Source organism: Mauremys reevesii, linkage group 5 (genome assembly GCF_016161935.1).
Source record: "Mauremys reevesii isolate NIE-2019 linkage group 5, ASM1616193v1, whole genome shotgun sequence".
NCBI classification, from domain to species: Eukaryota; Metazoa; Chordata; order Testudines; family Geoemydidae; genus Mauremys; species Mauremys reevesii.
Genome location: NC_052627.1, coordinates 29076746 through 29104491, shown reverse-complemented (window position 1 = coordinate 29104491; position 27746 = coordinate 29076746).

Below are 27746 nucleotides of genomic sequence, written 5' to 3'. Positions count from 1 at the left end.
TCTTATCAGACTCCATAAATCCAAGTTGCAGTGGCAATTTCCAAGAACTAAATTATAACGAATTAGTTCTTCAGGTTGCCTACAAGCATATTAAATTTAGATTTACAAACTTGCTTACATGCAGTACTATTTACTATTTTCCCTCAAGGGGCTGCCATGAGTCTACTTTGTTTTCTTTTCCATACAGCTAATAAAGAGAAACCATTTTTAAGGGTCCTATTCATTAAACTGTCGGGAAATCAATAAGGATCTGTCTTTTTGTTGATCAGATTTAAGAAGAATTAAAACTGAAACCTTCATAATGACTTTTTAAATCTCCCAGCATGAGTACATAACAACAAACAAACAAACAAAAAAACACCCAGGGAAGGAGTATTTTCAGCATCAGTATGAAGACTCATAAAATGTTTTCCTTATTGCTGTGTATTGTATTGTAGGTACCACAGTGATTGAAGTAGTGTGTAATATTAAAATTGCTAGCAAAACTTAGCTGAAGTAATGTTTTACATGTTGCGTAAAAGATACATTAATCTCATCTCATAGGAGCCATCACTGTTACAACTAACCCCAGAGCTCCAAAATGAGCTGTAAAATGGATTTGATGTTAGAATATTACAAGTTCTGTCATTATGGGTAAGATTAACTATATAGCCTGATAAAGGTCTATTGCTCTTCGTGATGCAGTGATGTCTAAGACAAGAAACCGCTTAGTAATTATAGCTGACTTAGTGGAAATAAAAGGGCAGAAAAGAGGCACATTGGAATAATTATGAGTAATGGAGAGACAAATGCTTTGAGCAAGGTAATAGGGAGATGATAATTTCATGGGGACAGAAAATAGAAAGGGTTAAGTCCCAAATAAGTTAGAGGCATTAATTCTGGAATAAAGTTATAATTTATTTCTGTCCAACAGAGTGGTAAATGAGGACTTTGTCTGATCTGTGAGATTTCTCTTCAGAGCTCTTTGCAAGATAGTTGTACTGCTCTTATTGACTTTCATGGTTGTTGTGTGCATGTATCTAAAAGCAGAAGTTGTCACACAAGGCCAGATTTTCAGATGCTTGGGATCCACAAAAGGGCCAGACATTCAAAAGAACTCAACTCTCATTTAGGCACCAAAATCTTATTTTAGTGCCTAAATGGGAGCTAATCTTTGAAACTCAAATTTTCAGTGTCAAATCCAGCACAACCCACGTAAATATTCATGTTTTCAGAAGGAAGAACATACCCATTAATATAGACCAGGTTCAGAAATGATTACAAAGCTATCTGCCCAGTCCTAAAGTATGTTAACACTACATTCATTTCAAAACAAGTAGACCAAGGGATCTGATGACAATGACATTAATACACCATACATGAAACCTGGAAGGAATATGCTAATGTGCTCAGATACTCTAATGATGATTGCAGCATGTATAACTCAATAGATAAATAGGGATAAACGAACTTTAAAGGGTACAGGTGAGAGAAGGCCATGTTTAAACAACATCATGGCTGCATGAATGGCTTGTATTGAACACAAGGAGGAGTAGCACAAAACAGTTCTGGTGGCTGCAATGAGCAATATTATTAGGTGTTAGAAATCGCATGATAGCTTTTTGTTTTTACCCTTTTATAACCTACATTTTAAGAAATCTCATAAATATTAGTTAATAAAATATTGACTTGTGGAAGCTGAAATTTCTAGGACTCCTCCATTTTAAACTGGAAATCACCTATTATATACCGTATACTATACCGCTGTTTACCACAATTTTAAGCTAATTATATCAGACTACCTGTCCCTAACAAATAATGGCCTTATCTGTTCTGCTCGTTCTCTTCACAGCTGCCAGATGTAATGGGGATGATTAACCTGCAACATTCAATGTGAGATTTATGCATAAGAGGAGAAAGTGAGTATTTATTCATTGCATTTGGTTCCCCAGTGATCCCTACACGTTTGCCACATCTAATCGCTACATAATGTGAAGTCCACTGATCAATGCTTTCCCTTTTCTAAATCACAGAGTTGCTTCCAGAAATCCTGTTACAGTCTTTTAGATTTTTCTTCTATGCATCCAGGGCCAGATTTTCAAATAATGGCATTAAGAATTGTGTTTGCAAAATTTATGTCTTGGTGCGATCAAATAATTTTGTGTGGAAAAATATGCAACTATGAGCACAAAATGATTAATTCCTTAGGTAAGACTTTGTGGTGGTATTTTATAGAGCTGATCAACAAACAAGAAATATTTTTGTGAAAGATTTTAAACATTTTTTTCTTGATAAGTCTCTCAACAGATGTTGGTTTCTTCCAGCTGTTGTGTGGAGTCTGGTCCGACAGTGGATATATGATGGGTGGTGTCAAAGACTGGGGCAAGAGGATTGCTCTTTTTTTGGTGATGGAAGGTTTGTGTGACTGTGAGAATGAGTGATGCCCTAGACTCTTTCTTTAAATTCTCACTCTTCGAATTCTGTCTGCCTGCCTAAACTTGGTTTGGGGATTGTGATGGGTGTACCTGGCCTTTTCAGCTCTCTACAGAATACCCCACAGTCCTACTGCACCCTGCCTCAAGAAAGGAGCAGCTAAGGTGGGTCCTCCAGGCCTGTCTAGAGAGGCCTCACAAAGCAGCCAATCAGAGCCTAGCAGGCTCAGATAAAAAGACCTGCTGGGGCTTAGCAGCTCAGTTCCTGTCTGGGATTAGAAGGGTGTTCCTCTCTGGCCAAAGGACCTGGAGGGATAACCAGGGTTGTTTCTGGTTGTATTTGATTAAGCAGGGTTTGCAGAGAGAGAGAGAGAGAGAGAGAGGGGATGTAAGAACCTTAACCCTGAGATGAGGGTGAAGCTAGGTAGGAAGAGGCCCAGGGAAGTAGCAGTAATAGATTGAAATTGAGCAGTGTGTAGCTGCTGTTTATAGTATCCCTGTGTTGTAACTCAGAATAGTGGGTGAGCCCAGGCTCCCCAACTGGCCACAATGGCATAAATCCCAAGAAGGTGACAGGGCTTATTTGAGAGCCTGGACAAAGAGCTGAATTTAAAGGGCCCAGAGCCATGTGTGAAGACCCTATTGATGGCAATGGAACTATTCATTTATTGAACTCTTTACTACCTAAGAAGGGGTTTATTTGAACGTTGTGACTTGGCCGGAGGCCCAAGTGATGGAAGACCCAGGAATGTTGGTCAGCAGCCTGCAGAGGTGTTCAAGAGGTGAGTGCCCGTGTTACATGGATAATTATGGCATCCCTGTGATGTCTCTTTACGCTTTTGTTACTGATATGTACTTTCAACCTCAACTTCATGTTAATAGTTTCTTTTTTGTTTCTTTTTTTGGTCTTGGAATGTCCTTTGTTTTAAAGTAACTTCATATTTGAATACTAAACAAGAAACACACAGTGGATGCGACCAAACATTATTTCTATGGATTTGAAGCTATGTAATACCAACCTAAAATCATTTAAAAAAAAACCTTTCAAGGGAATATTCAAAGTGCAAAGATGCAAAGTGTCCAGGATGCAGCACCTGCATTCCTTGTTCCTAAATGTATAACTTGGTAGAAGTAAAATGCCTTTTCTTTGAATTGTCCTAGCTGACCAGGAAATCCAGATCACTCTGTATGACTGCCCTGTTCTTCTCATTATTTACCATTCGTCCAGTCTTTGTCATCCATAACTTTTATCAGCAATTATTTTATATTGACCTCTAGACAGTTGCTGAAAGTGTTCAGTGGCATCAAGCTTAGTAGTGATCCCCGCAGAACACCACCTGAAACCCTCCTATTTGATGATGATCTGCCACTGATGATTTTTTGAGATCTGTCAGTTAGCCAGTTCTTGATCCATTTAATGTGCTCTATTGATATTATATAGTGCTAATTTTTTAATCAAAATGTCATGAGGTACTAAATCAAACACCTTACAAAAACTTAGTATACTACATCCAGGGTGGGTGCAAGGATATTTCACGCCCGAGGTGAAACTTCCACCTTGCACCCCCCGCCCCGAGCCCTGTGGCAGCCCTCCACCCTAAGGCACGCCCCCCCGACAGCAGCTCCCCCCCCCACCCTGAGGCCCCCACTCGCAGCAGCTCCCCCCAGCCCAGGGAGCTGTGTGGCAGCTCCCCACCCCAGCTCACCTCCGCTCCGCCTTCTCCTCGAGCACGCCATCGCCGCTCCACTTCTCCCGCCTCCCAGGCTTGCGGCACCAACCAGCTGTTTGGCGCTGCAAGCCTGGGAGGGAGAGAAGCAGAGTGGGGCTGCATGCTCAGGGGAGGAGGTGGAGCAGAGGTGAGCTGGGGCAGGGAGTGGTTCCCCTGCGTGTCGCGCTCCCCCCTTACTTGCTGCAGGCGGCCCTCCCTGCGCTCCCCTGCCCCAGGTCCCCTCACCTAAATGCAGACGACAACCGGGGCAGCTGAAGATCCGGCCACTGCGGTCGCCGCTGAAGGACCCGAAATGCCGCCCCCCAAATGCTAGCGCCCTAGGCAACCGCCTAGGTCGCCTAATGGGTTGCACCGGCCCTGACTACATCTATATGCAGTTACTTTTAACAGCAAAACTTGTAATCTCCTCAAAGAATGAAATCAGGTTCATTTGACAAGCCCTGTTTTCCAAAAAAACATGTTGATGGGCATTCATTATATAATTGTCCTATTAAGTGAATCCTATATTAGCATTTCCATTATTTTGGAATTATTTTTCATTATTCTGGAAAAGCTGGAAAGTGATCGGTTGACTTACCTCTGATGTCACAGTGGCCTCACTGACTTTAATTATAAGCAGCAGATACATCTGCTTGATAGACTGCCCCCCTTTACAGTGGACTCTGAAGGCCTCAGATTCCTTTAATGTAGTTATCCTCACAACATCCCTGTGAGTTAGGAATGAGCTGTTACACCCATTTTATAGGTGGGTAACTGAGACACAGAGAAACTATCTTGCAAAAGATCACACAGGAAGTCTGTAGCAGAGCAGGAACTTTAGTCTGGATTTCCTAAGTCCCAGATGACTGCCCTAACTACTGAATCATCCTTCCCATCAACAGATCTGGGAAGAGCAGCAGATCATCAGAATATGCCAGGAACCAGGGTCTGAACTGAGACTGGCGGTGACTCCCTGTAGCGAGAAAGTAAGGTGACCAGAGGTCCTGATTGTATAGGGACAGTCTCGATATTCAAGGCTTTTTCTTATATAGGCACCTATTACCCCCCACCCCCGTCTCGATTTTTCATCCTTGCTATCTGGTCACTCTATGACAGAGGCATGTAAAAAGGCTGGGAGGTTTTGCTGTGGAAGTGCTGGAAAGAAGGCCGAGAAATGGGCAGAGACAGGGCATGGTAAAAGATGGCCCTGGAAAGCAGAGCAGTTTAATGTTTGAGGGCAGACACCTATGGTAAAGGGTTGGGGGCTAGAGTCTGTAGTGAAAGAAGGCCAGGGCCAAGGGTATATGTAGCTCGCTGATTCAATGGGTGCACAATTCTAAACTGCCAAGGGGACACCAACCAGACACAGCAGCACCTTCCATCTCACCACCACAACCCTAATCCCAGCCTAATGCAGAGGGAAGGCACAAGGTGGGGAAATGGAGAGCTTACCTGCCCCACACTCACACTGCAATGGCAGCTCCTGTCCCATGGGACTGGGCCCAGTTCCTCCCGCAGGACAGAAAGGTGGCTGGCCAAACCTGAGTGGTTGCTATATGACCCTGTGCACCAGGATGCAATGCCCAAAGTGGGAAGCTGGGCCCAGCCTTGTGGGACAGGAACTGGCATACTGGAGTAGTGCAGGGCTGGCTCATTCGTTGTCCAGCCCCATTCCCTGGGGCCTCTCCTCCCCACAGGCCCAGGAGAATTATGTCTGCCTGATTTTATATCCTTGGTTTCATGAATTCTGTGGGTACAATTGCACCCATGAACCCACATTAAAGCTGCCCTTGGCCACAATTTCCCTATGTGTTAACTAGTGACAATGAGGGGGAAAAACCTGCAACCAAAGAGAAGGACTTGGAAAGGAAGCCATGTCCCGGGGGAAAGTGGTGCTACACCCTGGAGAGGGGAGAAGATGGATAGGATCACAATTGAGACCTTTTACCCAATACAGAGTCTGGGTAGAAGCACATTTAGTTCATTTCAATTTGAATTTGTTTGAGACTTTGGCTTACCCTGGAAGGGCGGAGGACTTTTACTCGATCAGAGGGTCAAAGCACTTAAATCACATCAGATTACCCAAATACTCAAGAATGAGGGGAAACTGCGGCACTGATGTTGAGAAATCTGAGATACAGCCCCAAAACAAAAAGATAAGTATAAGTGATCTCTGATAATATGCAAGTGGGTTTCAAATTACTAACTTGTTGACTGAAGTCCTGCTTTGTTTATAAATTATATATAATTTTGGTGTATTTAAAAAATGTTAGTGGAATGACATATGCTGGATATAGTGCTCTACCCAATAAAATATGTAAAGTTGCAAAACAGGTTCACGTGAATCCAGGAATATTGGGTTAAGTATTTACCTGATCCTGCAGCTCCTGTCTAAAACTGGTATCCAGTTAGCTTTATTAACTATTCTTGGTCATTAACCAGTGTGGCAGTCTCCACTTAGGATTCCTTATAGTTCCCTGTGAGCATTTGCCTAGAGCAAATGTGACATGATGGACAGCAGCAGGTCACTTCTTTTTATCTCGTACGTCAGTCAGCACAGTTAGGGCCATACTCCCATCTTGTCTATACATTGCGCATCAAGTATTGTTATCTAAGCTAGTAGGTGTAGCATTTAATACTAGAAATACGATCATGTTCTAACCCTCATAGTGCTAATAGCAACCCTGTAAATACGTTTCAGGTTTTCCCAATGCTGTGGGAAAAAAATCTGCACCGTCAGGACAGGATTGTCGACACATTCTCTGATCTGAAATGAAACCTGCTAAAATGTAGTGCTACAGGCCATCATATGCACACACTTTCTGTAGCATGTCTTGTGATAACAATGCAGATATGTTCTCACTGCATTACTTCTACAGACTTACTTTGCTGTTACTCCCGGTAGGGAGACTTATTAAGAATCTCTTAAGATGAAAGAGCAGAGGACTAGGCAGTTTGCAACTTTAGTAATAATTAACAAGCTGTACAACTTCATGAGGCTGTGGATAATTTGTCACCAAAGTTTCAGTTTCACATTTGGTTTAGTGCTGTGTGCAGGGGATTAAATGCAGAACAGTGTGTTATCTCTGCTTAACCATATAAATGACATTCATATGTTAGGCCTCTGCTCTTAATTGAATTTTTGCTTCTTTATTTAGAAACAAAGATCTCTTGAAAAGATTAAATTGGTCCTTAAGCAACAACATATTCTCATACTCATTCCTCTTATTCTCTCTGCTTGCTGGCTGTGTTTATTAGGGGATATGTCACAGTGGTTGGCGTGATAATGTGATACATTCATCTTCATATGGTAGGTACATGCACATAACTTATGAGTGGGGAAACCACAAATGTGTGGTGCGGATGGAAAAATTAGCCCAAACAAATTCTGCCATGATAGAGTCCAATAATGCAATTAGCCATTGCTGTTGAAGAAAAGGATTAGTTTGAGAATATGAACAGATTCCAAAAATGTAGCATCCTATAAACCATGACAGAACTATGAAGATTGTTTCTTAATCATCGAGACACTTTACCAATCTCTCATAATTATTTTGCAGCATCTAATTATTTTCAAACAAGTTTTTTGTAAAGCAGCCTCTTGTGGTATCAAATATTTTAATGACATACATTTTGCTGAAGGAGTGCTAAAGGAGCACTCAGGGAAGAAAAAGCTATTGCAGAGAAGCAAATTGAATTCTTTGCTTTAGTCTTCATTGCAGAGGATGTGAGGCAGATTCTCACACCTGAACCATTCTCTTTAGTTGACAAATCTGAGGAACTGTCTCTGATTGAGGTGTCAATAGAGGATTTTTTGGAACAAATTGATAAATTAGACAGTAATAAGTCACCAAGACCAGATGGTATTCACCCAAGAGTCCGAAGGAACTCAAATGTGAAATTGCAAAGCTACTAATTGAAGTATGTCACCTATCAGTTAAATTAGTCTCTGAACCAGCTGACTGAATATAGATAATATAACACAATTTAAAAAAAATAAATAAAAAGGCTCCACGTGCGATCCCAGCAATTACAGGCTGGTAAACCTAATTCGGTACCAGGCAAATTGGTTGAAACTATAGTAAAGTATAGAATTATCAGACACAGATGAACATAATACGTTGAGGAAGAGTCAACATGGCTTTTGTGAAGGGAAATCATACTTCATCAATTTATTAAAATTCTTTGAGTCGCTGTGTAACGTTGGCAGACCCAGTGCCAGCTCATTTAACTAATGTAAAATGCTGGCTTCCTACAGAAGGTGTTAGGCCCTAACCCCTTGAAATCAAACGCGCCATTGAGAAACATCAAAGAACAAAGGCTTTATTAATTGCGCCCCCTATACCTAAGAAGAGGAGAGACATGCATGAGGATTTTTCCCATCAGAATAAACTCGGGGAGGAGGCAGAAGAGGAAATAAAAATCCCTGACAGGAAAAAAATGGATCTTTTATGCTGCTTGGACTTTGGTGGGAGAGGGACAGCAAGAATTACTATGCATGAGCGCAAGATCCCCAGTGCTTGGCCTGGGTTAGCCCTAAAGGACATATAGAGCTTGCTTATTGTAGAAGCTTCTACCATCTTATGGAACCTAAGAGTGTAACTCATTTGTGTGTGTATGTTTACCTGCGCTAACCTTTTAAATATCTCTTATTTGTTTTTCTTGTTAACACAACTTTATTTCATTCATTATAGAATTAGCTACAAGTGTTGTCTTTGGTGTAGGATCTAACATGCAATTGACCTGGGGTAAGTGACTGGTCTTTTGGGACTGGGACTAACTGGAATATTATTGGGATTTATTTTGTTTGCTTTTTGGTGTATGGGACCATCTATCAAAAAGGCAAGCTTACTTGGGTGGCAAGATAGAGTGAAGTGCCCGAGGGGACTCTCTGTGGCTCCATGTGATATCTAAGTATAGAACTCACAACCAGTTCGGGGTTTGTGCCCTGCTTCTTAATAGTCTGTCCTGAGGTTGGTACTCATGGTGCAGAGCCATTCCAGATATTGTTGAGCCTGTCAAGCTTGTGTGGACAGAGTGATCCAGTTGATATAGCACACTTGGACTTTCAGAAAGTCTTCTTGACAAGGAGCCACGCCAAATCAAAGTAAGCAGTCATGGGATAAGAGGGAAGGTCTTCTCATGGATCAGTAACTGGTTAAAAGATAGGACAGGATACTGGGCTAGATGGGTGATTGATCTGACCCAGTATAGCTGTTCTTATGTTCCTATTAATCTATACAATTGGGAAAAAAACAGGAGCATAAAATAAAAATATATAACTAACTACCAATGACCAAAAACTTGGAGTGGTCATTATTCTTCATGAAGTATTGATTGCAAGGTTTTGTTAATGGACTCTGCTGTATAAAGCTATTTGGAACTTGGGTTTTATTTTAAACCATGTTATAATCCCCCTCATTACCATACTCCTTTAAAATTTTAGAGAGATTATATTCCCATTTCAATACTACTAGTTCCCATTAGTTTTAAACCTGAACTTGTATAAAATAACTTGGTTCCTTCATTCTCATATATATATATATATACATAATGTACAGCTGCAATTTCCTCTCACTTCCCTGGTGTAAATCAGGAATAACTTCACTTCAGTCATTTATATTACACCAGAATAAGATGAGCGTATGAGTATAGTAAGACCGGGAATGACCATCACTTTACTGTTCATTGCTAGGTCGCTCAGCCATGTTGGTAGCTCTGGCAAATATTAGTATGCACCCAGATTTTTTCAGATATAGTGAAAATACTGAAGGTGCCCTGCTATGGTATTTTACACACAGTTTATGGTGTAATGGACTTTGAGTATGTATACTTCTAATTCCCTCTCCATAATGGACTGTCATCTGATCTACATGCATAATCTTTTTGTAATGCAGTGTATGGTTGTTAAAGGTTAATTGAGAGCAATTGACTAATACATTATTTTGCTATTGAAAACAGGTGGCACTCATTTGAGTAAATGCAATACAGAAGAAACTGGAGACAGGAAAGTAAAGATGAGGTTTATATTTGGAGCTAGTGATTTAAGCTGTATGCTCAGATTTAAACCTTTATATTAAGAGGTGATGGATAGAGCTGGTTGGGAATGTTTGAGGAAACTTTTTTTGTTAGTAAATACCAATTTCTTGAAAACAAAAAGTTTTGTGGAAACATACTGGTTTTGACAAAAAAATTACTTGGAAGGTTTATCAGGTCCAGGATGGAATTTCTGGGGAGAGAGACATGGAGAGAGATTGCCCTCCCCGAATAACCTGGTGGTTAGGGCACCCACCTGAGATGTGGAAGTTAGTGTGTGTGTGCCTCTCTCTCTTTGACTATGAATATCTAATAATTTATACAAAGTGAAATAGCTTCAACAGGAGAGACTGAGATTTTATATCCTAGTGGAATCAGGCCGAGCAGGGACTTGAATCTGGCTCACGCACATCCAAAGTGAGTGCTGTAATGACCAGTTATTGACTATTTTGAAGTGCCTCCCTTGCTATTGTGTGTATCCTATGCCCCCTGCCCCACTCCCCCTCCAAAATATTCAAGTCATCTCACTTTTGTTTCACTGAAGAATGAAAATATATGTCAAAACCTCTTTTTTATGAAATAGAATTCTTGGTTTTCCAGCCAGCCCTAGTAATGGGTCATATCAAAAAGTCTAGGTAGCTAGCTTTGTTGCAGATTTTTTTCAAGGCAAAAAATGTTCAAAGGAGAATATTATTTTAGAATGACTCTGTCACTAATGATCTGTCACATAAGGAAAGTTAACAGGGATGATTTAAAAATAATTTAAACTTGACCCGACATACATAGGCCACAATGCTTTATTGTTCAGAAAAGGGATCTTATTTTCATAAGTCTCTACAGAGCACCTATTGCATTGTGACTGTATAAATACTAATTGCTCATACAGTGGATTTCATTAAGTCTTGGATTCAAAACCAAAATCAACATCAAAGCCTAGAGTGGTTTTAGCTTTGCGTTTGTCAACCCGGATTACTGAGATTTTGTCAAAAATCTAAACAGATCATCTGTTCATCTTTAGTATTGATCCATGGACTAATATTGGCCAATGTCCTAGGCAACAGCAGCTCTCCAAGTGACCTCTGTGCATACTCACTATTAGGTAAACCTGTGGTTCAGCTCTGAGTTGGAACCTTCTAGAAGCTATGCCTGTTGAGGCACCTGCATACTGTCCCACTAAGTCTCCTTGTGTTTATGAATGCTCTGGAGGTGAGTATAATGGGTGTGTGACCCTACTTCCTTCCAATTGCAGTTGTGTGAGGCCAGTCCTTTACCAGACTTAGCTCTGAATTTACTCTAATTTAGTTTTAGTGAAGAAATACCTTTTTCAGAAGAGAGAAAGAAAAGGGATATAAAATTACTTTTCATAGACTGCTCTCGTTTGTTTGTTGGTTTTGATTTGATTTTTTTCTGTCTTGTCTGACTTGGCTCACTGGTAGGTTTCTCCAGTTGAATTGGCTGGTGAACAAACATTCCTAATGTTTTTCTGAAGTTTTCTGTTTGCTGTATTTCAGTATCCCATGCAGCTTACAGGAGTGGAAGAGATAAAACCTTTATCTTCCTGTCCTTAGGTACATTGTAATAGAGGCAACAACATTAGTATTTCCTCAAGTTCAGTACATTGCTGGAAAAGAGCTACTGTACCCAGTTACATGGGACAAATTTTATATCATAGAGACTTGTTAATTATGATTTGGAAATAATATGAAAACTTAAAACAATTGAAACCTCATTATCCAATCCATTTGGGGGACCATGAGGTGGAAACCAAAGGAACTAGTGTATGATATGTTGTGGCTAAACAGCTGAGTTCTTAAAAACCATGATCAGAGAGAGTATGCTGGGCCCCAGACAAAGGACCTGTGATGGATCCTGGAAAAGGGACCAGGCACAGAGAGGCAGTCCTGAGGTGTTGGTGTTCCAGCAGAAAAAGAAGGGAAGAAGACAGAGGTTTGAGAAACAGAGGAAAGGTTATGTTAAGTGCAGGCTGAAAGGAAGCAGTAAAGGGGCTCAGAGGTAGGAAGAGGCCCTGGAAACAGCTGTGCATCTGAAAGAAGCTGCAGCAGAGGATAGGATTTGGTTCTGCTACCTGCACAAAGGAAGGGGTGAACAAGCCTTACATAAGGTCTATTGAGCCCAGGGTGAGGCTGAAGATGAAGCCTCGAGGACAGGCCAGAGAATAACACAAGAAGGGGCAGAAGGATCTTTTGTGTTGGGACATTTTGGACTTTGACTTGTACTTTTGTTAACTCAGAAAGGGTAGGTCAAAAACATGACCTCGCCAGAGGGCTGAGTTGTCAGAAGAGAGACCACTACAGGACTGGAGTGACTGTTAACAGGGGAGCACTAGACAGGAAAGAGCTGTTATGTGATGCATGTCCAACCACGAGGGAGCATACCAGTGATAAGCGCACTCTTCCCCTACACTGGAATGGTACTCATATATTGTACCATCCAATAACTCCCTTAGTCACAGAGTTTTAGTTGGCATGGGATTAGGAGTCAAGGATTTAGGAGTCACCTTCCCTCTTTGTGAGTAGGAATGGTTCTCCATGAGAATTTGTTGGAGGTGGTGACTGGGTGGCATTTGGTTAGGTACAGAAACAGGAAAGCATGGTTATTGGCCTGTCTGCCCTGGTCAAACTAGTTGACCCAGGTACGTCCAAAGAGGGAGTTGGGAAGTAGCCTGGGGGCAGCTGACCCCAGTCTGGCTGCAGCACTGCCAGAGCCCATATCAGTGTGTTACGGCCAGGATCCCCACTGACACAGCAGCGGGTCTTCTGCCGCTGCTAGGGCCCCGGGCTGGGACGCAGTGGAGTGGAAGGACCCGCGTCCCCCCTGCCACCCAGATCGTGGGTGGCAGTCTCCCCTTCTCCCAGGCCACTCGGACCCTGAAGCCTGGGTGTGCTATTTACCTGTGTTCGCTCAGCCCCTGCCCAAGAGCCTGAGCCTTGGACTCTTTACTGCCCCGCCTTGACCCAGGGCCTGGGCGAGTTATCTGTTAATTGTTACCTGTGTGTGGTCCGCCCCCTGCCCGAAGGCTTGAGCCAGGACTCCTGAGGCCTGACTGATTCCCCAAAGGGTTGTGCCAGGACTAAGGGAGGCGGTGTGGTTCCCCGCCGCTCTGGAGAGGGACGAACCCCAACGAACCCTCTCTACAGAGCCCCAAAATCCTCTGGGATCCAACCAGGAGAGGAGGATTCATAACACAAATTGAACAGCTTTATACTTGAACTGTACAATCTTTAGGGTGGGGCCATCTTTTTGTTATGTATGTGTCTACTACAAGGGGGCCCAGATCACTGACTGGGGCTTCTGGATTTTACCCCAGAAAAATAAGAACGAACCGTGCTTTACATAACTACTGAGGTTTTTTTTTTTTTTCTATGACTAAAATAAAGCCTGAGGGAAACTCCAATGCAGAAATGTCAGCATCTTCCAGTTACTCCTTTTCAAGGGAAATAATTGGAAGCATTATATATATGGGCATAATTCTTGATCTGCGCTCAGGGTTAACATTTGCAATACAAGCAGCAAAGAATCCTGTGGCACCTTATAGACTAACAGATGTTTTGTAGCATGAGCTTTCGTGGGTGAACACCCACTTCTTCGGATGCAAGCAGTGAAGTGGGTGTTCACCCACGAAAGCTCATGCTACAAAACATCTGTTAGTCTATAAGGTGCCACAGGATTCTTTGCTGCTTCTACAGAACCAGATTAACACGGCTACCCCTCTGATATTTGCAATACAGTTTGTGCATATTGCCATCCAGTTGAAGGAGAGGATGTACTGCTGCACATGGGTGGTTAGGATGTTTTTTAATGAGTGTGGAGCTAAGCCCCAACAGGAAGACTTGGGAGATGGTGACAAGACTAAAGATAGAAGCTGAAGAGTTTTTACAGTGCTGAAGCACAAATGGGATCTGACTCCTGCAATTCAGGAAATCAAGATAGCGTGCCACATCTATCAAAACTATGGTGAACAAATAATTGTATCTTTCTTATTGCATTCAATGGCAGTGTCTTAACTTTTTTAGTCTCTATTTAATGTTACAAACTGAGGTTTGTTTCAGAATCAGGTGCGCAATTAGTCTGAATGAACAATTATTTTATCAAAGTGAATTGTGTGTTGGTCAAATTACTTTAAAGCCATCAGTGTTTTTTTGTTCACAGGATCAAGGTTTGTTGTTGAATAATTATTTGGGTACACTTCATTTTCTGTGTTATGGACTTAGTTCTTCAAAACTTTTGCATGTGTGTGCAATGATACATAAAAATATCTTTGAATATATTTAGTGCATTCTTTCAAACCTAATAAGAATTCTAGATATAATTTAGATCTGTCATAATTCCTTATAGACTGTAGAGATTGAGACTGAACTCCAGCATACAGTATTGGTGGGTGAAAGGTTTAATGTATATTTTCTGGCTAATAAACAGCTGTTTAATTTTATTTTAGAAATGTCCAAGAAGCTATGCACTTGGAAACTTCACAAATAATCCCACATTAATTTAGAAGAAAAGCTTCCAATTATAAGGCTTTTTAAATGAAACCATTCTAATTAATATAAAACTAAGAGGAAATCTCCTTATAATGCTACAGATACAAAGTAAGGAAGCAAAACAAATGAAATATTATTTACATATGTGATCTCAGAAATATGGTATTTCTATCACAAGAGATGAGATCGTATATTTGAAGTTGCTTTTTTATTTTCTGCGTAGTGGTGTTTTCATATATAATTCACCTGATTTGCAGTTTTCTATAACTCCCTTTTAAGACATCACAGAATTGCTCTCTCAAGATTTCCTTTTGTAAAACACTTGGAACTTTAGCCTCAGTCTTTGTGTACTACACACAAGGGCTGACTTTGATATGCCAACTACTAGCTTCTTTGCAGGTGTGGTATGAAGCTGGAAGTTTGTGATGGAAAACCAGCTCAGGGCACAGATGTTGGGAAATTGTAGTTAGAATTCTTCAGGGACACCCATGCATTTATATGCACATAACCCAGACCGAGTTAAGGGTCTTCAGAGACACCCCTTTCCCCAAGAGAGATGGTAATCTAAGTTTGAAAGATCACTGCATTGTTTATTGCTATCTCTTCCCTTTCTACTGGCTCATGATTTTAAAAAGCTGCAGAGTCTAGCTAGTAACTATATGGTCGTTATCTGAGAATAGAGCCACTGGAAAGACTTTTTCAAAGTGAGCCCACAGAACAAATACAGTAGTGTCACAAACAAAACTCTCTCTCCAAACTATGTTCTCCTTGAACCAATTAAACTGTGACCAGCCCCTTAGCATGCAGAGGGCTATTATGTATTTCATTTATAGCCACTCCTTGCTACTATTTATTTTGCATCCGTAATATACAAATACAGTACCATGTGAATCCTAGTAAGTCACACCATGTTTAGAGCAAGTGTTTTTCAAGGTTTTATTGGTAGGGCAATTTTAAAAATGCTTGCCCCAGAGGCTGGATTGTGGAATATATGTAGTGGCCTACATTGTGGAGCCACACTTCTCAGCCTGAACACCGGGAAGCAATATGATTCCTGCTGTTCCCTGGTGCACTAGGAGGGAGAGTAGGGCAGTTGTTAAACCCCTTACAGCAGGAACTGAATCTGGAGAGTGATAGGCCATTTGGATTTATTGTGGGGACAGCAAGGCCAGTCTACTCACAGAGAGGATGTTGTGGGGAGCTGTGCCTCATCAGCTTCTATCTGCAGAGACTAGCCAGAGACAAGGAACCTGCTCCTTTAAGTGACTGATTGTGCTGGGAAAGTTGCCCAGGGAAACTACTTCCTCTATTGGACTAACATTTTGGGAAGGGGAAGATAACATAATTTCCTCTGTCCCTATGTTGCTTTTCATGTACGTGCATACGGAGAGCTAACAAACATTTATGGATATCTGTGAGCACAATGCTTTTATTTTAAAAATCTGACAAATACTGGTAAATGGGGAGTACTATTTTACTGAAGCCTGGGCCCACAAACACTGACTGTCCCTTCAACTAACCAAACTCCTAAGCACTCCAAAGAAAGTTAAGAAGTACTAAGCAATACTAGAGCTAAATATCCATGTCTCCTAAATTGATATGCAAACTTTGGTGGTGCCAACAACAGCTGCCTTATTAAAGCTATTTTGATGATCTATTAAGGGCTCAGTATCTTAACCCCTTTTCTGGATCATCTTTCCATGGGCAATCTCACTGAAGAGATCAGTGCTAGCTAGTAATGAGAGTTTTTTTCCAAAAGGTTCTGGGATGCAACTTGTTTTGAATTCTTATCTGTACTTTCCAGACTTTTTGAGTTTGCAAAATTGGACAAAAACATTTAAAGAACTTTTTTTCCCCCCAATAGATTTCCAGTATTTCCAGCTTCTGGTTGGGACAGACATACTGAGAGTGTAGTACTTTGAAGTGATTGATCATTTCTAGTCTTGGCCAAACCCAAGAATTGTAGCCTTGTTCAATAGAGTTTATTTTTGTACAATTTTTCAACTTTTTTTTGGAAACTCAGAAAAGTTAATTTTGTGTTTTGAATAACAGTTCAGATCTCTCTCTCTCTCTCCCCCCCCCTTTTTTTAACCTGTATCTTGTTGCCTATTAGCCTTGGGGCACTAAAGCCTGGCATCTGACAAAAAGATCTAACAAAATGGTCAGTGATTGGGTTCTAACTCATTTTCTTTTTACCTTTTATCCTGCAATATCTGCCCTCTGGTGCATTGTTGCTTAAATGCCTTAATTGTCTTGTATCACCCTTGGTTCTCTAGGCAAGTCTATGACTGTTTAATTAAGTCTATTTCTAATTGTTTACGACCCATTGAGAATAAAAACCGACTCTGTGTCCACTTTTGGAGCTAAGTGCTTGTTTACATCAAGATTATATCTGACTGGAACATAACTAATCTGGGAAAGCATTGTTAACCCTTTTTGATCTAAGCAGCTAGCCAAAAATTTGGGATCTAATCGGTTGTCCTGATTAGGAGGAGAAATTGATGACAGTCAGGTATTTCTTCTATGCAGTTTTTTTTATTTACAAAATTGGACAAAGTGCTGTATCTGCGAACACAGAAATAATCAAATAACAGAAAACTCCTTTTGCTCACAGTGCCAAGAACACTTTTTTCAACCTGCACCCCTGACTCAAAAACCTCTTCCCCAGGTTTCCATGGTCAGCCATTGTGCTTTCAGCTGCTCCTTCAGGTTGTCTATTTCTCTATCTGGTTGGGTGTGTTCTGCCTTTTTTTTTATACAGACACACACTCTTACCCAAAACAATACCCAGTGAAGTTCCTCTGTCCACTCAGTCCAAAACTCCTGTGTAGGTTCACAAGGCCTTTTGTCTTAACAATGTGGGTGGGTGGGGCGGGGTTGGGTTTTTTTTATTAACCTATCCTGACAGTTATGTGAATTGAAGGGTGCATTCACATGCTGTCTCAAAGAGGTTTGTGATCCATGCATGTGAATACCTCTCTGCATAACAATGTCTTTTGCTTTGGGCACTGCAGTAAAAATTCCCTGAACATGTGAATGATTTGATTTTCATGTGGCACAATTTATTCAAGGTCTTCATTAGGATTTCATTATCAGAATGTACCAGGACAGACATCTAACCTGTAACTGCAGTAAGTAATCGTAAGTGGGTAGGTGGAGAAGGGGAGAGATGGGAGAAAATTCTAGGGAATACTTTGAGCAAAGTGCATAGGGGTTTAAATGTAGGACCAGCATAAATTGGAATTATATAGCTAAATCCCTGCACTGAAAATCGCATGCACTTGTAGATTCTTAGCAGCAGACTCCTCCTAATTTGGCTGGATAACTCTGTTGGTAATAGTCCTATAAATGAGCACCAAACAATTGAAGACACTGGGCCCAATTCACTACTATGTTACACCACGGTGACTCCACTGACTTCCCAACTGGCACAAAATTGGTGTAAGTGAGTTGGGAATCAGGCCTAGGTGCCTGCCATGTTGACACCATATTATAATATTGAAGGTCTTGTTGGCCTTCATATCCTCCTTCAGTTTGTTTGACAGCCTGATGAATTGGTGGGTTTGTTTGTTTTTCTGTTTAGCACAGTGCTTTTCCTAGTGAGGTAAATAACAGGAGGCCTAATATAAATTTCACATGTCTTTAGTGTGATTGTTTAGGGCTATGTTGAATTCTCCACATTAAGGGTATTTATTGACACTTATTCTTGGGTAAACCAGATTCCACTCTCAAGCATCACCATTTCTCCTTCCCCTCCCACCCCCCAAAAAAAACAATTAATAAAAAAACCAGCCTTACTGTCAGTCCTCCTTTATTCTAGTTTATTGGAACCTCAAATTCCCATGCAGTTTCTTTAAAACTTGTAATGGTTCTCCATAACTTCTAATCTGAGTTGGTCTTTTTTAGAGTAGTTTCTATGTTCCACATAGTTCTGCATTGACCACTGCAAGAATGTCAGAATGGCTTCCAAAGAGCTGTATATTGAATACAATGTTCAAAGGGCATTGCTTTATACAATTAAAATTGGTTATTTTGTAAGAAACATAGAAATCAAGAGTTTTCCCTCTGAATTATGTTCAGGAGTCTTGTAGTGTAAGGCTGAGGAAATGATGCTGATCATGCTGATGATAGAAATATGATAACGGTCAAGCCATTATATATATGCCTGAATCCTCTTAGCTGTTAATAGGAAATTCTTGCTCTTATATATATATATATTTTTTTCTCTGAATATTTTCTTGTCCATTGAATATCCACCTTATGTAGTTTTGAAATTATGGGGTTTTGTGTGTGTGCACACATCATTATGGAGTTTCCCCATATTAGCATGGCTAACCTAGAATGTCTTTTCTTGCAACACACAAATAATTTGTGACAAGGAGTCCTGTGGCACCTTAGACTACCAGATGTATTGGAGCATAAGCTTTCGTGGGTGAATACCCACTTCATCAGATGCATGTGGTCTGATGAAGTGGGTATTCACCCACGAAAGCTTATGCTCCAATACGTCTGTTAGTCTATAAGGCGCCATGGGACTTTTTGTCATTTTTTACAGAACCAGACTAACATGGCTACCCCTCTGATACTTGGCAAATATTTTGGTCATTACAGAAGATAATTTTTCTCTTACAGTGACTTCTGAATCTTTAGTGCATTAGGAATCTTATTTGTCCCCCTACCCCCACCTTCTTTGTTCCTCTTGATTAAGAATGTTGGTATAATGTGTTCCATACATCCTTCAGCATGTTGGTAGAAAAACTCCTTTCTTAGAACTCCAACTAAGACACCATTGTGTCCAACACCTGGTAGCCAGAAGTCTCTCCTTTTCATTGCAACTCTGCATATGCCTCACTTACTCTGGCCTGAAAACCCACTTGCCCCAAGCCACTGGCATTCAGATACTAATGCTTGTGCCCTACCAAGTATCCTTTGCGATATGGCTGGGGATGCAAAGTCAGTGTGACTCAGAGCTGTTACAACTGTTTCAATAGCCAGAGAGGAGGAATGATGATGTGGACAAGTCATTGTACTGAGACTGAAGAGATTGAGGTTCAGTTCTCAACTTTTGCCACAGGCTTCCTCAGGGCCAGACCACAACATTTTGGCACCTGAGGCGGGGAGCTCAAATGATGCTCCCTCGCTTGGGCCAAAACTTTGAAAGGTCTCAATTCTGCCTTATTCCTGTTCTACTCCTCTCATGGTACTGCTCTGCTCCCTACCCCAATAAAGGAGAACTAACAACTTAAAATGCCTTGTTCAAAAATGTTAAGTAACACTTAACTTTCAAATGCTTGAACAGCAAATATAACTTTTTTTATCTGCATAGTAAACACTGGCATTTTTATCTGCTTGAATAATCAAAGTGGTGCTTTCCGTGCCTTCTTGGTTGCAAAGATTTGAACTGCTTCCTGAAGGTCCACGGTCTGGGCCAGCTCATGCTCTGTTGAGATGGTTGCAAGGCTTACCAGCCTCTCCTGTGCCATTGTGGAGTGTAGATGTGTTTTTATTAACTTCAGCTTGGATAAGCTGCGTTCTCCACTGGCAACTGTTCCAGGAAGTGTTAGAAGTATGCGCAAAGCAACAAAAGTATTTGGAAAGAGGGTGGTCATCTTATTTGTGTACATATATTCCAAAACAGCCTTTGGAGTTGATCCTGCTGAAATGTATCTTGAAAGAGCTTTCAGTTCATCACCTAAATCACTTGCATCAATATCGCGCATGTCATCATGTGTCAACACTGTCTCTAGTGCCCTGCATTGCTGGTGTAGGTCTTCTTCAGGTATAGTGAGGAGTTTTGGAATATCATACAACATCCCAAATATATTGCTGAGTTCCTTGAGTTGCATGAAACCTACTTCAACTGACTGTTTTGCACAATCTAGCACCGGTTAAAGAATTCAATTTTGAATTGTTGTTTGGGGTCTCTTGTGGGATTATCTCGTGCCTCGTAATCAAAATGTCGTCTTCTTTGGTGATTCATATATTCTTGAATGGGAAGGAAAATAACTGCACTGTGAAGTTCCTCTGCAGAACGTTTTGAAATCCCTCACCTGACTGGTAAGACTGTAGGTATGCGTTTGCTTTGTCCAGTAGTTCCATTGCTCCAGTTATATCAAGGTCAACACCTTGGAGTCTCTTGCTTACAACATTTATTTCAAACAGTATGTCATGCCACAACACTAAGCCACACAGAAATTTGAAGTTATGTATGTTTCTGGTGATTCCATTTCCATCTGCCACTGTTCTCCCCCGAACAGTTCCTGTCATAGCATTATCCTCCATAATGGCAACTATGGCATCATCTATCTTCCCAATTTGGTGTTTGATAGGCTTTATTGCCTCCACTCGACAGTAGCAGAATATGTATGTAGTATTAATTTTGAATACAACTTAAACAGATACTGTCAAACTACAATCTGTGATGGGCTATCTTTTTCCTTACAAAACCCACAGTATCCTTAGAATGACTTTTAATACCAGTCTGGTTGGTTGCTGATTAATTGGACCTAACATGGACAAAAGTAATTCTCTATCATGGGAGTAATGTTTTACCTAGCCTAGAAACATTTGCATTGTAACCACTATGTAAATCCCTTCATACTGCTTTAATATACCTTATATCCACACAAATTTGCACCCAAGGGTGCTCAGACTTTCCAATACCATTTGGATTAGACTTGTTGTGAGCATGTGGACTTCCAGTTTCCACTGGTGTAGATGGGGAATGCTGCTGTAGTAGCCCTAACAGTGCAAATTTCCCTTCATCTCACAGTGGTCTGGTCACTCCAGTCTACACAGAGGTCAGGCTAGCCAGAAGCCACCTATCTGTGCTGATAACACTGCACACACAGTGGAGTATAATAGTGCATTATTTTCATAGTTACCAACTTCTTATTCTAATAAAATCTAGCTCTTCTACTTCCAGCTGATTCTCTTACCAGCATGTCCGAAAGGAGATCCTACACAGGTTCTGGGAGGTGGCCTGAGGATTGATGTGTAGGCTCTGGTATTCACATGGGTAAAGAGGCTAACGGACATATGCAATAATTGGTATACAGCTAGGTAGTAAAGTGACTGTCAGAGAAAAGTAGCACCCAGAGTGGATAAAGGTGAAAGTCTAGTGTAATAAGGCCTCAGACAACCATAAGTCCAGCTTGGACTGGAAACTTGCCCTATGATGAGCTGGACCAAATTCATGATACTCCTTCCCCCAATGTGCTACTAAAGGGGCAGAATAGGATTTTGGCTTAATTATGGGGTTCTCACAGGAGGAAAGCAGGAGTTCTGAGAACCAGGCACATCAGTGGGATGAAGAGTGGAACACGTTATCAACAATTCAGGATTTCCTTAGGGGATAACAGCTGTGATAACAGACGTTTAGCTAATTTGGCAGGAGGAGGAATTGGGGAATGTTTTATGGTATGGAGCATTTTAAATATAAAATGTACCAATTTGGGGGCTGATTTCCTCAGTTCAGGAGTTAGAGAAAGACTCTTCTGGGTTCCTGTAAATGCTGCCATTAGCATTTATGGAGTGATCTGCAGGTTTACTCTGTGTTTCTGCTTAGTTAACCTTTTGGGAAAATATAGATACACCACTAAATCTATCTGTGGTGATGCTTTCAATAATATAAGAGGATTTGTAAAGAATGTAATTTTTTTCAACAGAAACATTTTTAACCTTTTTAAGTGTAGTTTGAGAAGCAATCTGTGATGTTGTGGTTTGTTTGGTCTCATTTGGTTCTGCCTTTATTTTTGGAAGCCAATCACAGACCAGGATGAAGCTCTGCAGACAATTCTTCCTGCGACTGTATTTGGCTTCTCTATGAGCAATGGAGATGTTGACTTTGAATTTGTCTCTGGGCTGCTGAACTGTTTCAGCTGCTTATACATCATTTCAGTTTTCTGATCTTCCAAGGAACCTTTGTTTTCCTTCTTCCTCCCACATAATGCCTTCTGATTCGTGAGAACTGCAGTGTTATATGTTGGAGAATATACTGTCCATACCAAACATTTTACAATGTTCCTTTACATTTCTCTCCAGTTCAATTTCTTAAGAATTGCATGATCTGGCTCTGAAGCCACCCCATTTTCATACACACTGTACATATCGGGGCTCTATTGTGAAGCAAGAATCAAATCCACATCCTTTGCCACATACTGAAATTCAATTTTTTCTTAGCCAGCATGCATGTTTGCTATATTTTGGTGAATTGTCAGCCCTTAGATGTTACTTAGAATTTGCTATTCTTTAAAAGAGTTTATTTGAAAAATATGTTAACTGAAAATGAACATGCTAAACTAATCAGGCAATGCAAATGTGGTTCAGCAAGACTGCTTTTTAAATGAATCATGCTTACTCAAATGTACAAATAAAAAAAATTGTTTTAGTAACAATCTAGAAGCTAGCTTGTGTGAAACAAATAAGTTCTGCAATTACCAGAATTCACAGAATCTGCTATACAATTCACCTTCTACTGAAGAAATTATAAACTAACTCAAGGTCTCTGTTGGAGTCCTGTGAGGCTGAGATGAGCCTCTGAAATCCATTCAGGTTTTTCTGCCTTATCCCAAGTGATCATAGAACTGTTTGCTTGTGCAGACATTAGACATAAAGTTTTCTTATAAGGGATGCTAATAAGCAAATCCCATATAGATTTCTGCACTTTTTCTCTCTGGCGGCTTCTTCTTCTTATTTATTTTATTATTTATTTTATTAGTTAAGAAGTACATGTATTGTAGTAGTTAAGATTAATGTAAACTAACTGAGCTTCTTTGGTGGAGAATATCATGTCCCAGACAATAAGCTGATATTGAATATTTGTACATATTCTTTATTTTTCCTCTTCTCTACTTATGATGCTTCATCACCCTATTAATAAACAGTGAGGATAAAAATAGGGCCAAATTTTGTTACACTTGTACGACCCATTCATGTCAATTTAAAATCGGACTGCATAAGCCTAACTAAGAGCAGAATTTGGCCCATAGATAGTATCCAGCTACCTGCCATTTTGTGCATTCTGCTCTTACCAGTGCAGTGGGTAATAAGGATTTGGTATGTTGCTATTTGTCTTGGATTGTAAATAGGACCAGATTAAGGCACAGGCATGATAAGCCTATGACTATGGCCCCAGCTCTAAAGTCATGTGATGACATCAAAAATTCCACTTTCACTTAAAACCCCCCAAACTTATCAGTCCTGCTTGGTTACAAAGAAAAGCTTGAAAATGTGGCCTGAGTGTAAACTATGTAGTGATGTGTGCTTGAGTAGAGGCAGTATGAAATGTAGCTCTGAGAGGTATGAACTGCCCTACACATCTCTCTGCGGTGTTAACTCCAAGAACCCACTGATCTGGGGAGCCTGACCAACACCATCCCAACAGAAGATTTGGAGTATGATGGGAGGAGGCCTAGCCCATTCAAGCAAACATACCCTGGCTTCTGGGGATGGGGTTAGTACTGGGGGGGGGCTTTCTTGCTACCTCCCTTCCAGGAAGCAGAGGGGACCTCTACTGCCAGCTTTGCAACTGCCAAGGGTCCGGGAATCCCATCTTGTGGTGGTCATAGTACCCTGGATTGATTTAATCTAGCCCTAACTGTAACCACTTTTAGGAAAGATCCATGTTGCATAATTGCACTCCTATCCTGACTGGGCTTCTGAACGCTTGTCCTGCAGTATAAAAGCAATTTGTGATATTATTTTCCCCAATACTATGTGTGAGAAAAAAGTTATTTCTATGTGGTCTGAGATGCAAGATATTTCAGTAATTCAAGAGCAATCATTTCATATGTCTGAAAACAAAAAGGCATGCTTCTATCTGGCAGATTTTTGCCAATACTTCAAACTCCCACTGAATAGCTAATTCACATGTGAAGTTCTTAGTCAGACTCCACTTATCCGGAAAACCAGACAATACAGTAACATTTGAAAATACTGAGTAATGTATGGTTTCTAGATACATAATTCATTAGTCCACTCCTAATTAATTGAATAACCTCATGAAACTCAGCAACCTCGATGGGAGTTTTGCCTGATGAAAGTCTAAGAAACTACTGCGGGGTAGTGCTCAGAGTTCATGGCTTGCTCAAGACCACATGGCAAGTTAGTGTCCAGAATGGAATTAGAACCTAGGAATCCTAATTTACAAGTCCCGATCCTTTGCTCTAGTAATAGTATATGCAAGACTGATTCCAACCTCCCTTGTACCAGTTTTACCACTGTGTAACTCCACTGAATTCAGTGGAGCTGTTCTAGATTTGCAGTAGTGTAATGAAGAGTAGAATCTAACCCCATATGTGTGGACTTACAGTTCCAAGCATTTTAAGTGAAACAATCTGTTGGACTTTCATATCCACTGCCATTAACAGTATTATATAATAGCTGATGAAGTCACTGGGACAAAATGCCCATGAACTATATTTCTAAGTTATGGATGATAAACGGGCTGAGATGTCATCTTTTTCTCTATCCATATCAATTGTTTCAGGCCAATTCATGGGCATATACTCTTCAATAATGCTTCTGTCACCATGCTGTGGATTTGGCCAAAAGATAATTATATACTGCCAGACTCTGATCTCAGTTACAATGAAGTAAATCAGGAGAAACTACACTGAAATAAATGGAATTATTTTGGATTATTTATGATGGTATAAATGAGGGCAGAATCTAACCCTTTGTCTTTGTGGATTGGCAAAGAGATAACACTGTTAGCAAAAGATGTGTAACTGAATAACTTTTCAAGAGATTGCACCTTTTTTCCATTTTGAAATATTGCCATTTCCTATCATTTATTAATTTGACTAACTTTGTCAGTTCTGAGGAAGATGTTACACTTTATAAAATGTTGGAGGCAGCAAATTTTTGAACTTGAGCATTTGTCAGTTGTAATGGGGGAATTTAATTTTTGTGCCATAATGCCATAAATATTTTACATTACACACAGACTTCCAATATTGGCTTGATATTGTCTAATAAAGGAATCTTCATGATCTGTTATCAAGAAGACTTTTATAAGGAAAACAAACAAAGATGAAGATCAAAAAATGCAGAATGCAGCATATAAACTTCAGTGTTAAACTGATACCTTTAAAAAAATGTACATAAATACACATTTTATTCTTGGAACAGGACTGATTTCTGCTTTATTCCTGGCCAATAGATGAGCTCAAGTTCTATACAAGTGTGGTGGACTCAAGGGATTTACACAGCAGCATAAAAGCATTTTATTGTGCACTCCAGGGTTGTCATCCACAGCTAGCTAACAAATATGATAGATTTTTAATATAATCCACCATGTCCTTGCCAGTGCTCCTTGTATGTTACGTCATCTTGCTTTGGGCCAAGAGTTTGTTTTCCCCAGATGGCCATCAAAAAGCTGCTGACAGGCCTTCTGACTGAGAAACTGTAGAACAGCAATCTCCCAATTCATTTACTACGACCGACAAAGAGAGAGCTGTTGATATCCTGATGCGAAAGCACTCTATCAGGCATTACATAGTGTCTGTGCTCTCAGCATGTTTTGGGCGTGATAAGTCATAGCACATGCTTTTTCACATCTTTCTGCCTTTCACTGCAGGGTAGAGTTTCTTGGAGTTGAAATTGGGGTAACAGAAAAGATGTAAAAAGCCAAGTGTGACATCATCAGCAACTGGTAACAGTCATAAAACCATAAATAATATTTTGTAGACTTCTGCTTTTAAAAAAAAAGTCTTCAGATTCTAAACCATAATTCTTCTGGTCTAAACTTTAGCTCTGTTATGCAATCTAAGGTATCTGTACTTCTGAAATTGATATCCAACAATTCTATTGATATTTAGGAAGAATGTTTTTTCCCCAGCTATAGACGAAGGTAGGACAATCTGCTGATACGTAAATAAAATATCCCCCAGCCAATAAATATTATCTCAGTCTAACCTGGCTTGATTCTCAAGCAAGTAGCCCTCATGCATGCCCCAATCTCTCTTAGATACTGGGTAAATCACTCCACTATCCAGTGGGGTCGGAAGAGAAAGAGGTACATACTGCTTTACGTAAGTGTAATCAATGAAACTTTAGGACACAGTATGTGAATTGCGCCACCATGAATTGAGCATAATAGTTGGATCAAGATGAATTGTCACACACAGGGATACTCTTTGTGTGCCTCACCTTCAGATTAGAGAGCAGCTGAAGCAATCTGGTCCATTTTATGAAAATTAAATGCAGCTGTCAGGCTCCTGGCAACTTGTTAATGCAATCTTCAGTTAGAGAAAGTTTGGATGTCCCTGCTTTATAATATCACTGCCAACATTTATTTATTTATTTTTGTTTATTTATAACAAACCTACATAAGTGACTTTTTGTATCTTTGTTAACTTTTTTTAAAAGGTGAACTGTATGGTGCATGTTTCCTCATTTTATCCAATCTACTAATAGATTAAAAGTAATCACAAGAAATTAAAATAATGGATGACTGATTCAGCAGAAAATATTGATGGCCACTCTACCATGCAGCAAGAAGTCGGATAGTCACTCTGGCACAAGTAATGAGTAGTCCTCCCTCTGGGAAACTGACCACTTTATTCATTAGGAAGTTCGAAGTGTGATCACTGGCTACACACTTCAGTTTTCAGCAAGCACAAGTAATTCAACTGTGAACTCCAAGCCAGAGGCAAATCCTAATGCCTGCGTCCAAGCTGGATTTAAACTCTAAAAACAAACTAACAAAAACACTCAAACATAGTTTGTCTCATGTCCAGGAAATGCTTCTCAAAATCTGTCAATAAATAACAATAATACTTTCATATGAGGATCTCAAAGCACTTTACAAAGTGAATTAATGAAACCTCACAACAATCTTGTGAGGAAGGTGGCATATCCAGTATCTGGTATTCCTGTAAAATACACAGGCTAGTAGAGTTGTGATATTGGCAGTAGTTCCATGTCTTTCCTCTTAATGTCCTTTCTCCCCTCCTCTTTCAGTGGAATTTTGATATCAGAAAAAAACTGTTCTGGATAGAATAATTATGATAATGGAAGTAAGACATAGGTGACGGAGATAAAGGAGAATGCCACACACAAACAAGGCCATCATACTGTGATGGATC